Here is a 12,007-nt window from a genome sequence, read left to right on the forward strand (position 1 = left end):
ATTCAAAGAAAATAAAATCTATGTCTCAATGAGATATCTGCACTACTTGCACTCATTGCAGTATTGTTCACAGTAGTCAAGATATGGAAACAGTCTAAGTGCCCATTGACAGATGAATGGCTAAAGAAAATATGATACATGCACACACACACACACACACACACACACACACACACAAACTGGAATATTTCTCAGCCTTTATAAAGAAGGAAATTCTGCCATTTGTGACAACATGGAAGAACCTGGTGGACAGTATGCTAAGTGATAAGCCAGAAACAGAAATACAAATATCTCATGAATCTCATTTATAAGTGGAATCAAAAAAAAAAAAGTCAAACTCATAGTAACAGATAGTAGAATGGTGGTTACCAAATGTTGAGGGGTGGGGGAAAAATGAAGTTATTGATCAAGGGGTGCAAAATTTCAGTTATAAGATGAATAAGTTCTGGAGATCTAATATACATTATGGTGACTATAGTTTATAATAACATTGAATACTTGAAATTTGCTAAGAGAATAGATCTCAAAAGTTCTTACCACACATAAAAAATTATATATAGTAAATATATGAGGTGATGGATATGTTAATTAGCTTAATTGTGGTAACCTTTTCACAATGTATACATATTTTAAAATATCGCCTTTTACTCCTTACATACACTCAATTTTTATTTGTCAATAATACCTTAATATAGCTGTTTTTTCAAAACTTTTTAAAAAAACAGAGTGGAGTATTGAAGTCTCCTATTGTTATAGAGCTATTTCTTCCTTCAATTCTGTCAATGCTTGCTTCATACATTTAGGACCCATGATGTTTGGTTCCTTCATCCTTTTTGTTAGAAAGCATGTGGTTTGGTTATTTCTGTAGATTGGAACTGGTTTTAGTTTTGACACAAATAGAAATCAATGTAAAAAGGAAAATGTATTGTTTATATAGATTTTATGTTGCAGTAAATGATTATACATTCACTACATAAATTCAGTGAGACATTTATCATGTGAAACCATATAAAAAGGTTCTTGTAAAACATAATTGATTCTATCTTTACCTCTGAATTTACAAAAAGTACAGTGACATTATTCAAAGGGACCTTTCTTTCACTGACACTGTAAAAGTTGAAGAAAGAGTGTTTAACTCCAATAATTAACTCCTTATCTCAGGGACATTTGCTAAGCTTTATGGAAACGTAGAGACAGGGGAGGAATAAATTTCCCCACTCCTAGCCCCTAAAATGGATAGCTATAATCCCAATCACTGCTCTACCAATAAGGTTTCTTAAAATACCTTATAAAATAAAAGAGGTTTTCTTTCTTCTTTTCTATAGGTCATGCATCCAATTCATCCAAAACACTCATCAAGTTACCTAGGTATAAATAAAAGGAGGCAGAAATAAGCTTTACATCATTCTATTTAAAATCAGTGCTTGCTTCGGCAGCACATATACTAAAATTGGAATGATACAGAGAAGATTATCCTGACCCCTGTGCAAGGATGACATGCAAATTCATGAAGCATTCCATATTTTTAAATGCTGGAGAGGGTGTGGAGAGAAGGGAACCCTCCTGCACTGTTGGTGGGAACGTAAATTGATACAGCCACTATGGAGAACAGTATGGAGGTTCCTTAAAAACTAAAAATAGAACTAGCATATGACCCAGCAACCCCACTAATGGGCATATACCCTGAGAAAATCATAATTCAAAAAGGGTCATGTACCACAATGTTCATTGCAGCTCTATTTACAATAACCAGGACATGGAAACAACCTAGGTGTCCATCAACAGAAGAGTGGATAAAGAAGATGTGGCACAAATATACAATGGAATATTACTTAGACATAAAAAGAAATGAAATTTAGTTATTTGTAGTGAGGTGGTTGGACCTAGAGTCTGTCTAGGTGCAAAGTGAAGTAAGTCAGAAAGAGAAAAACAAATACCGTATATTAACACATATATATGGAATTTTAAAAAGACGCTTCTGAAGAACCTAGGGGCAGGACAGGAATAAAGACACAGATGTAGAGAATGGACTTGAGGACATGGGGAGTGGGAAGGGTAAGCTGGGACGAAGTGCAAGAGTGACATGGACATATACACATTACCAAATGTAAAATAGATAGCTAGTCGGAAGCAGCCACATAGCACAGGGAGATCAGCTCCGTGCTTTGTGACCACCTGGAGGGGTGGGATAGGGAGGGTGGGAGGGAGGGAGACGCAAGAGGGAGGAGATATGGGGATATATGTATATGTATAGCTGATTCACTTTGTTATAAAGCAAAAACTAACACAGCATTGTAAAGTAATTATACTGCAATAAAGATGTTAAAAATAAAATAAAATAGATGTGTTATAAGCCTTCTCGTATTTAGTACCATATTGGTAGGATTATTAAAATACATAAATCTATATCAAGGTTGTTCAGTTTGTTCCATATCCAATTCCTATTCATGGAGTCAAAGAAGGATCAGTCCTGTGGACAGCTTTGTACTGTTCTTAGATTTACTTGGTAAGTAGGACTCTTACAATCTATATTTGTATTGGTGTTTTCACACTAGATAATTTAAAATCTCACTTTATGTGAAACATTCCTCTTTTAAATTAATGGATATTAAAAGTTGCATGGAGATTGAGTCTACATGTTCTTAGGAAAAAATGTTTCTAAAAATAATTTTAAGTAACAGGGATTTAATTTTAGTTCTGTGACCTGTATTTAGTTTTGATAATTTTTGTAACTTATAGTTCCTAAATGATAGGACTTGTAAACCTTTTTATTTCAATAGCATAATTTGTAACAAATCTAAATTATTGAAGAATCTCTGTGTTTTTAAAATCAGAATTGGCATATTTTCCCACAGAGAAGTATTCAAAAAGGTCATCAAAAGATAAATATTCTCTGCTAGAATATCATATGAGAAAAGGATATAGAATAATTTCAATTGAAGTCCGAAGATATTATATGAGGTATAATCAAACAGCAAGAAGAACTTGTTGATTGACTCAGACATTGATGAAATTATTATCCTGGTTCTAACCATAGAAAGAAGGAAAAAGAAGGCATTCAGGAAAGATTTAACTTTAACAGTAGAGACTGAAAAATCTTACAATACTTGCAACTTTAAGAATCAGTGTTTTTAATGATTTCTAAAATCTGGCAAGATTTAGAAATGCTCTCTTAGCAAAGTGAGCATTGCACTATAGAAAGAGCATGAGGCTTTGAAGTCTGGCAGACATGGGTTTCAGTCCTAGATCTATTATTCAGTAGTAGATGACTGGGAAAATTATTTGAACTCTCTAATCCTCAATGTCCCTATGTTTAAAATAAGACATATTGCACAAGAAATGTGTGTGCGTGAATGTGTGAATATTACATGGATGATTATACCAAAAATGACTTAGCACATGTAAGAGTTTCAAGAAACACTAATCTCATTAACCCTATACTTTATGTTCAAAATATATATTAACTTTATTAATGATACTATAGTGTTTGTGCATTTTAATTTAAAAAAATATCTTCACATTTTCCATCTGCTTTTTCAGAAGTGAAAATTTCATTCATCTATGCTCCAAGTAATGGGGATGTGAGTGAACAAGCTGCAGACCCTATCCTTAGGCAACAATTTGGTAACAATACAAACAATAAAATTAAAAAAAATTAAAATACAGTGTGAGAGGTGATATAATACACTGGAACAGGATACAGAAACACAGAGGAAGGAGAAACACAAAGAAAAATCAGCAAAAAAGTGAGGAAGTAGGAATAGAATTAAAAAAAAAACTTTAATGATAAGTCATAATTGAGAGAAAAAAGAGAACAAAAAATTTTAGGGAGTTTATAGACATTTTATTCACAGTATAATACTGTTTTCTAAGGGCATGGACATTGATCAGTAGGCTTATGTTATTGGAAAACCCAGATGAAAGTGACATATGAAATAATTTGTTTGGATACATATAATGGAAAACACCTGAAAAAGTATCTACTCAATAAATATGTGTGAAGCCCTCACAAGGCAAATATCAAGTATTCCAATGATTTAATATCCTTTTATTTTTAATTCATGCAACTTTGTGTCATATAACACATAAAATATGTTTCCAGGTGAGAATTACAGGAGTATTCAGAGATTTTTTTATTCTGTGAATAATTTTATAAAAAAAAATTTAAATTTCATTAAATTGTACCCTTTTAGGGTATTTTCACTTTTATTTTATTGATTATCCAGTTACCCCTTCTCAGGCAAATCCATCTTTTTCCTTTTTATTCATTGTACAATTTCCAGCTAAGCTGGCTGAGAACTACTCTGTCTTCAAAATTAGAGTTGTCTTATTTACCTTTTCAAGATCTTTTATGTCAAATGTCACCAAAACTAGAACGTACTTTATTTTTAATTCTTTTTTCATTCTACCCCTCCCTATGGTCCCTCAAAGTAAGCTTGGAACTTAGTTGAAAAACTCCACTTAAACTGGTTACATTTTCTCAGCAGCATCACACACTACAGAGAACCTCTTTTAATCCACAGATGTTGAGGCAGCACAAGACATTAGCTGTCAAAGTAACTCTCCATAGCCACCTGCTATTTGCATGCAAAACATGCCTCCCTGTTGGGGCCACAAAAGTAAATGCATTTTTGAGGAAAAAAGTACTGGTTTAAGCAATGACAGAACTTTTCTTCTCACAAATTACTAAATTTATCTTTATGTGACAAAAATAGCAGGGAATTACAAAAGATGTATAATAATTAGGAAGAAAACATTTTTGCAAGAAAAATATTTTTTAAAAGTCTCAGCCTTGGGGCTTCCCTGGTGGCGCAGTGGTTGAGAGTCCGCCTGCTGATGCAGGGGACACGGGTTCGTGCCCCAGTCCAGGAAGATCCCACATGCTACGGAGCAGCTGTGTCCGTGAGCCATGGTCGCTGAGCCTGCGCGTCCGGAACCTGTGCTCCACAACGGGAGAGGCCACAACAGTGAGAGGCCCGCGTACCGCAAAAAAAAAAAAAAAAGTCTCAGTCTTTATCACCAATCAAAAACTTGAAACAAAAATATAGTTATTTGTTTAGCATAATACCTTTTATGGAATAGGAAGAGTTTATACTAGATATGTTGAAGCTATTACTTTAATTACATAGTATGGAAACACTTTCATTACCATAATTTAAATATTAAGTTATTTTCATTATAATCTGGAAAAACCTGCATAATTGATTCTCACACTAGCTCAGGATATACTATTCAGTATGTCCTTAACACATGACTAGACAAACTATTGTTAATAAACATATTCATACTATTTTAACGATGTTCCACTGCAGTGAACTGAAACTTAAGAAGCTGATCTGAAATCATTGTCTCAACTAACTTGTTATATGTGAATTTTTAAAAACAATTAAGATTACAATTAAAAACTGTTCTCTAATTTATTGTTGAAATGAGACTATCCAGTCATAGTCTACCGCACATTCTCTCCAGAAGAATATTTCCATTAAGCTAGTCAAATAGAAATCGAAGTTGTTATATGTGTTCATGTGTGTATGTGTAAGAGAGAGAAAGAGAAAGAGAAAAAGGGAGTGTTGGAGAGAAAGAGGGAGAGAGATAGAGAGAGAGGGAGGACAGTGAATAAGCAAAGGCCTTTATTCTTGTCATATATTAATAAAGTGAATATGTGACTAAGTGTATATCTTACACCATGATATGTAAAAAGTTATACATTCTCTATTTTCATAAATGCATGGAAGCAGCATGATACTTTGCACCCAAAAATTAAGAACTAGATAAGGAATCAGCAAATTAGACTGCTGCTTTTTTACGGCTTGGCATTGCAAAAATATTATTACCTCATTTCATAATAAAGAAAATATAAATCGTAACAGTTACTGCTGAAGAAATTTGTCTATTACTATTGTGAATAGTATAAAATAAATCCAACATCTTAGACTTCGTACAATAGAAAGAGCTACTTTTTATTTTCTGATGGCGTTCTTATGTCCTCTCTAAGTGAGAAACAGCCAAAACAGTAGTGACAACAATATTCACTGTTAAATTAAGATAAGTGGAATGCTGCCTAGGAACAAAACAGAAAAGACAGGAAAAGTATGCATTTCGAAACATTAAATAGATCTGCTCCCAGGTAGATTAGCTTGTTATATCAGTTGTGTTAAATGGAATTATTTCAAATTATTCTTAACAAGATATTATACTTTCTGTTTCCAACATACTTCAAATGAGATACCTAAAGTGTTTTACAAATATAAAGACATTAAGGTTTTTGTGTCTCTGTTAAGTAATGACAAGATACAAGATACATTACTTCCTCAAGCATGTGGAATTTGGCCATATTTTCTTGACTTACAAGACAAAATGCTAAACTCCTTTTCAAGAAAAAGAATCATGTATCCCTTCTTTGGTCTTTTATATTGGGATTCCTTTTAAGTATGTTCAATAATTTTCATCTAGTTTTTTCCTTATGATAAAAATTAATGACAAATGAAAAGTGTCTGGAAAAGTGCTATTAATATACTTTACCAGTTTTACCTTGTTTCTCTAAAGTAAAATGCATTCCAGTGATGCATAATCTCCACAGATCCCCTTTCCTACTTTGTAAACATTTGAGAGACCATCTTAAATTTTGAAGAGCTAGAAGCAAATAATTATTTATAGAATCTTTATAAAGCGGTTACAGCAAATCATTTTATTTTCAATAGACAAATAGCAGCTCAACATATATTCTGTGTTACCTACCATTGGGGTTGGACCTAATGATCCATGTTCAGGTTGTGATTTATACAATAATGTTCTATTTAATTATCTCTTGATCACATGGCACTACCTTAATCTATTTCCCCAGCTTTTCTGCAGGGATTAAACATATTAAGTAAAAAAAGTCACAGTCCTTATGTTACTCTTGAAGAAATTAGGAGCTTTATGTAGATAGCTTCAATATTTCTGACCTTAAGAACTTTATTTTATACACCATGGCTTTTAAAACTGAATTAAATAAATAAAGATAAAATAGAAAATCTTTCCAAAGAGAAAATCTGATTCAACAATGACAGAAGTGTGGATTAGAACATGTACTAGATGGGCTTCATCTGGAGATCTATTTTTTGTTCTAAGCCTTAAGCAAGCCACTTAAACAGCCTCAAGTCTCAGGCTCCATGTGAGGACTTTGGATGTGATGATCTCTAATATTCCTCCAGTTTTAAAATTCAGTGATGATCAAACTGTGCATTTTTGTTCCAGTGATCATTAAATATAGTGTTACTTATTTTACCATTTAAAGCATGCCTTTAAGAAAAAAAAAACATGAGTTGGTACTTGAAAATTGGGCCAGGTATTTTCATTCCCATTGGGGACACCCGGCTTCCGGATGTGTATTATAATGGAGCTTGCTCCTATAAATCCGGTTTTTGCTCAGGAAAAAGGGGAAACAATCTGCACTGCTATAGAAAAGAGCCCTTGTAATCTGTGGTTATCTGTGGAGCCCAGTTATCTGTGGTTAGAGAAAGGCCATCACAAGACATGACAGTCCCCATCTCTCTTAGGGTCAGAGGTTTGAGAGATTTAGGCAGCAAAGTGTGCAGAGCAGACAACGCCAAAGGTGACAGAGGGAGGTAAAAGCAGTAAATATAACTTGGAAACCTAAACAGTTTGTACAAGTATGTGTGGTGAATGAAGTAGGCTGAGAAGTACAAGCTTACTCAATGAAACTGTGAATGCAGAATTATCAACCAATATTTTTGAATAGTTAAAAAGTGCAAAGTCCTGTGCTAAGCACAGTAGAAATACAATGATAAATCTGGCTTGACCCAGCCATCAAGATCCATGTCTACAATTAGGAGAGAGAACAAAAACGTACAGAAATAATAACAAGGTAGAACAAGATTAATGCCATAAAATGGAAAATAAATTGCTACAGTAGTTCAGGAGAAAAGAGATTTATTCTTGTTGGAAGGGTAAGGGAGGATTCCATGAAAGAGACAGCATTTAGCTGGGCCTTAAAAGATAAATAAAATGCTGTGATTTGTGGGAGAGAGAGAATTGGAAATGTGATGGGCATTCCAGACAGAGAAATGCATATTAGGAAAGGAAGTAGACAGGCTGTGCAGAACCTGTAATAAGTTGGTACTAAATCCAAAACTTTGACCAAATTGCGAAAACATGAGGTTGATGAAAATAGACTCTAGGATTTCTGGCTTTTTGTTACAAAGCATAAAAGGAAGTTATGCTAGATAAGAAATAGGAAATATCATAAGTCCTCCACAACTAGACACATGTTTTTAAGCTGAGTGGCTTACTGGCAAGTCTTTCAAAATAATCTATCGTGGATACTCATAACTTTACCTCTTGGATGGGAACATACTAGAGAAAAGATGTGAGGCTGGAGTGGCTTCCACATCTAGCAAAGGAGTTGAAGAGGCAAAAAAGTGGCTAATACAGACTGAGCTCCAGCTTCTCCCAAGTTCACCAATAGTAATTCCTATATTTTGCTTGGGCTATAAGCCACTACCTCCCCTGCACTACACTCAAGAGTTCTTGTGGACCATGCTACTGAGTGTTGTTCTAATGGGTGCTCAGGAAGAATGTACCTTGGGGTAATAATAACGTTATATCATAGGTTGACTTTTGCCTCTTGAGTTTTGTTTTTGTTTGTTCAAGTACAACTTTACTTCTAAATGATAAAGAAGTCTAAGATCTCGGGCAAGTATATTTATTGGCTTTGGTCTCTTTCCATGGTAAGTAAAGCATGATTTTTGGTGGAGTTTGGAAAACAAGAGGAATAATTTTTACCCCATGTGAGATAGTCTCAAGAAGACAATTTAATCAACCCAAAGGACCCCTACAAGGGCAACCCAGAGAAGCTTTAACTTTTGTCAGAATACTTTAAGAGTAGGCTGATTAAGAGTTCCTGGTGATTTCCTTAACTACTTTGATACTAACCATAGTGGTTTTTAAAATATCTGTTACTCTTGAAATATAGCTGCTTTTTTCTTTGTATTTTTCTTTTAAATGAGCAATGGCTATACTTCTGTGAGAGAAAAACAAATGATTTGCTTTGAAATATTTAAAACACTCTACAGTATTTAGACCAGAAACACACCAATATCAAATTGCATATTGATAAAATCTATAGGCAATATATGATATTATAGTGCCTTCTTGCAAGCTAGTAGATTGTTTTCGGGTTGTACAGTCAGACAGACGTGAATTTGCATCCCAGTATGACCACTTAACATGTTAGGTAATTAAATTTTTTCATTATCTCTTTCCAGTCTTATTCCTCCTGTCTGAAAAATGGGAACAATTATTTATTTCATCTGTTTTTTGCAAGACTTAAGTGAGATAATGTGCTAATTACCTGGCACAATACATGGCAAACAGCAGGTATGCAATGAAAAAATTATATTCATATATAAGAATGAAGGCATTTAGAAATATCCTTGAGCAGCCAATCCGATACATATAATTAAAAGAAGGAACTACTTTATGCACTCATTATGATTTTGGGGTCCATGTATTATTTTTATTATTCCAGGAAATACTCATGCGCATAGAAAAATATATATATTTTTTTCTGGTAGAAACTACACAAATGTAAACTCTACAACAGAAGACACAATAATTGTCTTCTTTGCTGTTGTATTATTGACTTCTGAAAGAGCATTGGATACACAATAGGACCTCAAATAATAATTATGCAATGAAAAAGAATTGATATCCATTTAGGGAAACCACCTAACCTAGACATATTAAATACATTTCAAACATGTGGTTCTTCATAAAACATTTCTTGTGAGTTAGCCTAAATTGTATTCTTGTGTAACAAAATTTCCCTTCTCAAAAGCTAAAGTTCACTTCAACCCCCAAAGGGAGACCCAATGGAAGCAAATTAGCAATACCTCAATGTTAAATTCAGACTGATTTTAGAATGCATGTAAAGGAAGATGCATTTTCACTACAATGCTGTATGCAGAAAATATAAAATATATTCTTAAGAAGGGATGTGTATATGATTTTTCTATTTTATTTATTTATCATTATTATTTCTTTTCCAGTACGTGGGCCTCTCACTGCTGTGGCCTCTCCTGTTGCAGAGCACAGGCTCTGGACGCACAGGCTCAGTGGCCGTGGCTCATGGGCCTAGCTGCTCCAAGGCATGTGGGATCTTCCTGGACCGGGGCACGAACCCCTGTCCCCTGCATCAGCAGGCTGACTCTCAACCACTGCGCCACCAGGGAAGCCCAATTTTTCTATTTTAAATTCATGTTTATAAAACGTAGATCAAAGCTGTATTTTTGGTAGTAGTTCAGAGTGTTAAGATGATTACAATAGGGAAACTTCTGTATTGAACTGTAATACTTCACTATATTTCTCAGTACATATTTACCCATATCCAAATTTTCATATATTAAAGCTAGTGATGAAAATCTATTTTCAAAGCACTAGCATTTTCTATTTTATGTCAGTATTTTATTTCACTGTGGTGTTTCTCACATATCTGAACCTGATATTGCCTACATTAAAAATAAAATATTTTAATTTGATCCATGTAAATGTATAAAACACAATCAATGTAGCTTTTCCTGTTAGTCTAAGATTATAGTTATATTCCAACAATTTTAATGGTTAAATTATTTCCCAAGTTTATATGTTTGTGTTATTAAAGGGGAGTATTCTAATGTCCTAAATTAGTTGGACAGATGACACATTTTAATGACAAAACTATGTTATCTCTCATGTTGAAAAAACTTAAAAATCTGTACATTCTCCTTTTATCTAACACGTGGTTATTTTCCATCTCCTTTTGAATTCTGCAAGATTTAGAAACATGCTTTAATATTTATCAAAGCATGCTGAGAATTTTTATTAATTATTTATTCGATTATCAAAATGGGGCAGCATATCAATATAACTAATAATGTACTAGAAGAGGAAAACCATTTTCTCTGAAAATCCTTGTCCATATGTTTTGTGCATGGGGATGTATTCCTTTTAAAAATACACTTAATCTTTTGCTTATTTCAACAAATTAAATGTTTAATGAAAATATATTGCATGCTGAGTCTCACAGTACCAGGTACATAGTGAGTATTTGTGGCAGATCAGATAGCTGTCCACCAAATATTTGTGTTCACTTTCCATAATAGTGAGGGTGTGGCTGGAAAATTGCATAGATGAATATACTAGTTCTTACAAAAAAATGAGTGAAAGTGATGTATGCTTCCACTTACAAATATGGTATATAAAACTCTCATGTATGTTCTTCTCCCTTTCTAACAGGCTGGTATAAAAAGGAACAATATGATAACTTCTGGAGTCACATGATGACATAGTAGAGACAAGATGGAAGAAAACTGGAAACACTACTTGAAGTAGAGCTACCTAACCAGGGACACTTGTAATGGATAAATCTGTTTGTGTGTATTTACAGTTGGAGTGAAGAGTGGGTTGGTATAAAACTAAATTCTTGTCTCCCATAATAGGAGGTAAATAAAAATAACAATAATTATGTAATGATAAAAACAATAATAACACTAGCTCCATTTATTAAACACTTATAATTCACTAATCTAAATGAGGTAGATACATTCAATAGTTGAATTTTTATTATTCTATGATCAGAGTAAGAACTCTTGTCATCACTATTTTATGAATCTGTGAATTTGGAAACTGTTCATGCCCAGAAGGTTTAAATAAATTGCCCAAGATCACGTAGCTAAAACTGTAGGATTTAGATAGAAACCCATGCTGGCTAACTTAAGTCTGAGTATTTAAACACTACCCATATCAAAGCTTTGTATTGCCTCACATTGAAAAATCAAGAAATAATAGAAAAAATATTATTTAGAAATATTAAGGAATATATAAGAATAATGTAAAAGAAGTGAAAATGTTTGAGTCTGCAGAAAGGAGTTTCAGGGCAGGGAGAGACTGAGCCAAATGACTGTGATTTCTCATTATAAGCTTGGTAGAATTTTTTTATTTCAACTCTATGTAAATGTATCACTTT

At 33.5% G+C, this 12,007-nt stretch overlaps 1 non-coding gene across 1 annotated transcript; it reads left to right on the forward strand.

The window, feature by feature from the left end:
• Nucleotides 1–1,420: 1,420 nt before the first annotated feature.
• LOC115802635 (U6 spliceosomal RNA) lies at nucleotides 1,421–1,527 on the forward strand. The gene has a single exon (XR_004023140.1). It is a non-coding gene; the product is annotated as a U6 spliceosomal RNA (small nuclear RNA).
• Nucleotides 1,528–12,007: the final 10,480 nt, after the last annotated feature.

This window comes from Delphinapterus leucas, chromosome X (assembly GCF_059928025.1).
Source record: "Delphinapterus leucas isolate spDelLeu-1000000601 "Yukka" chromosome X, BTC_Dleu_Yukka2, whole genome shotgun sequence".
NCBI classification, from domain to species: Eukaryota; Metazoa; Chordata; class Mammalia; order Artiodactyla; family Monodontidae; genus Delphinapterus; species Delphinapterus leucas.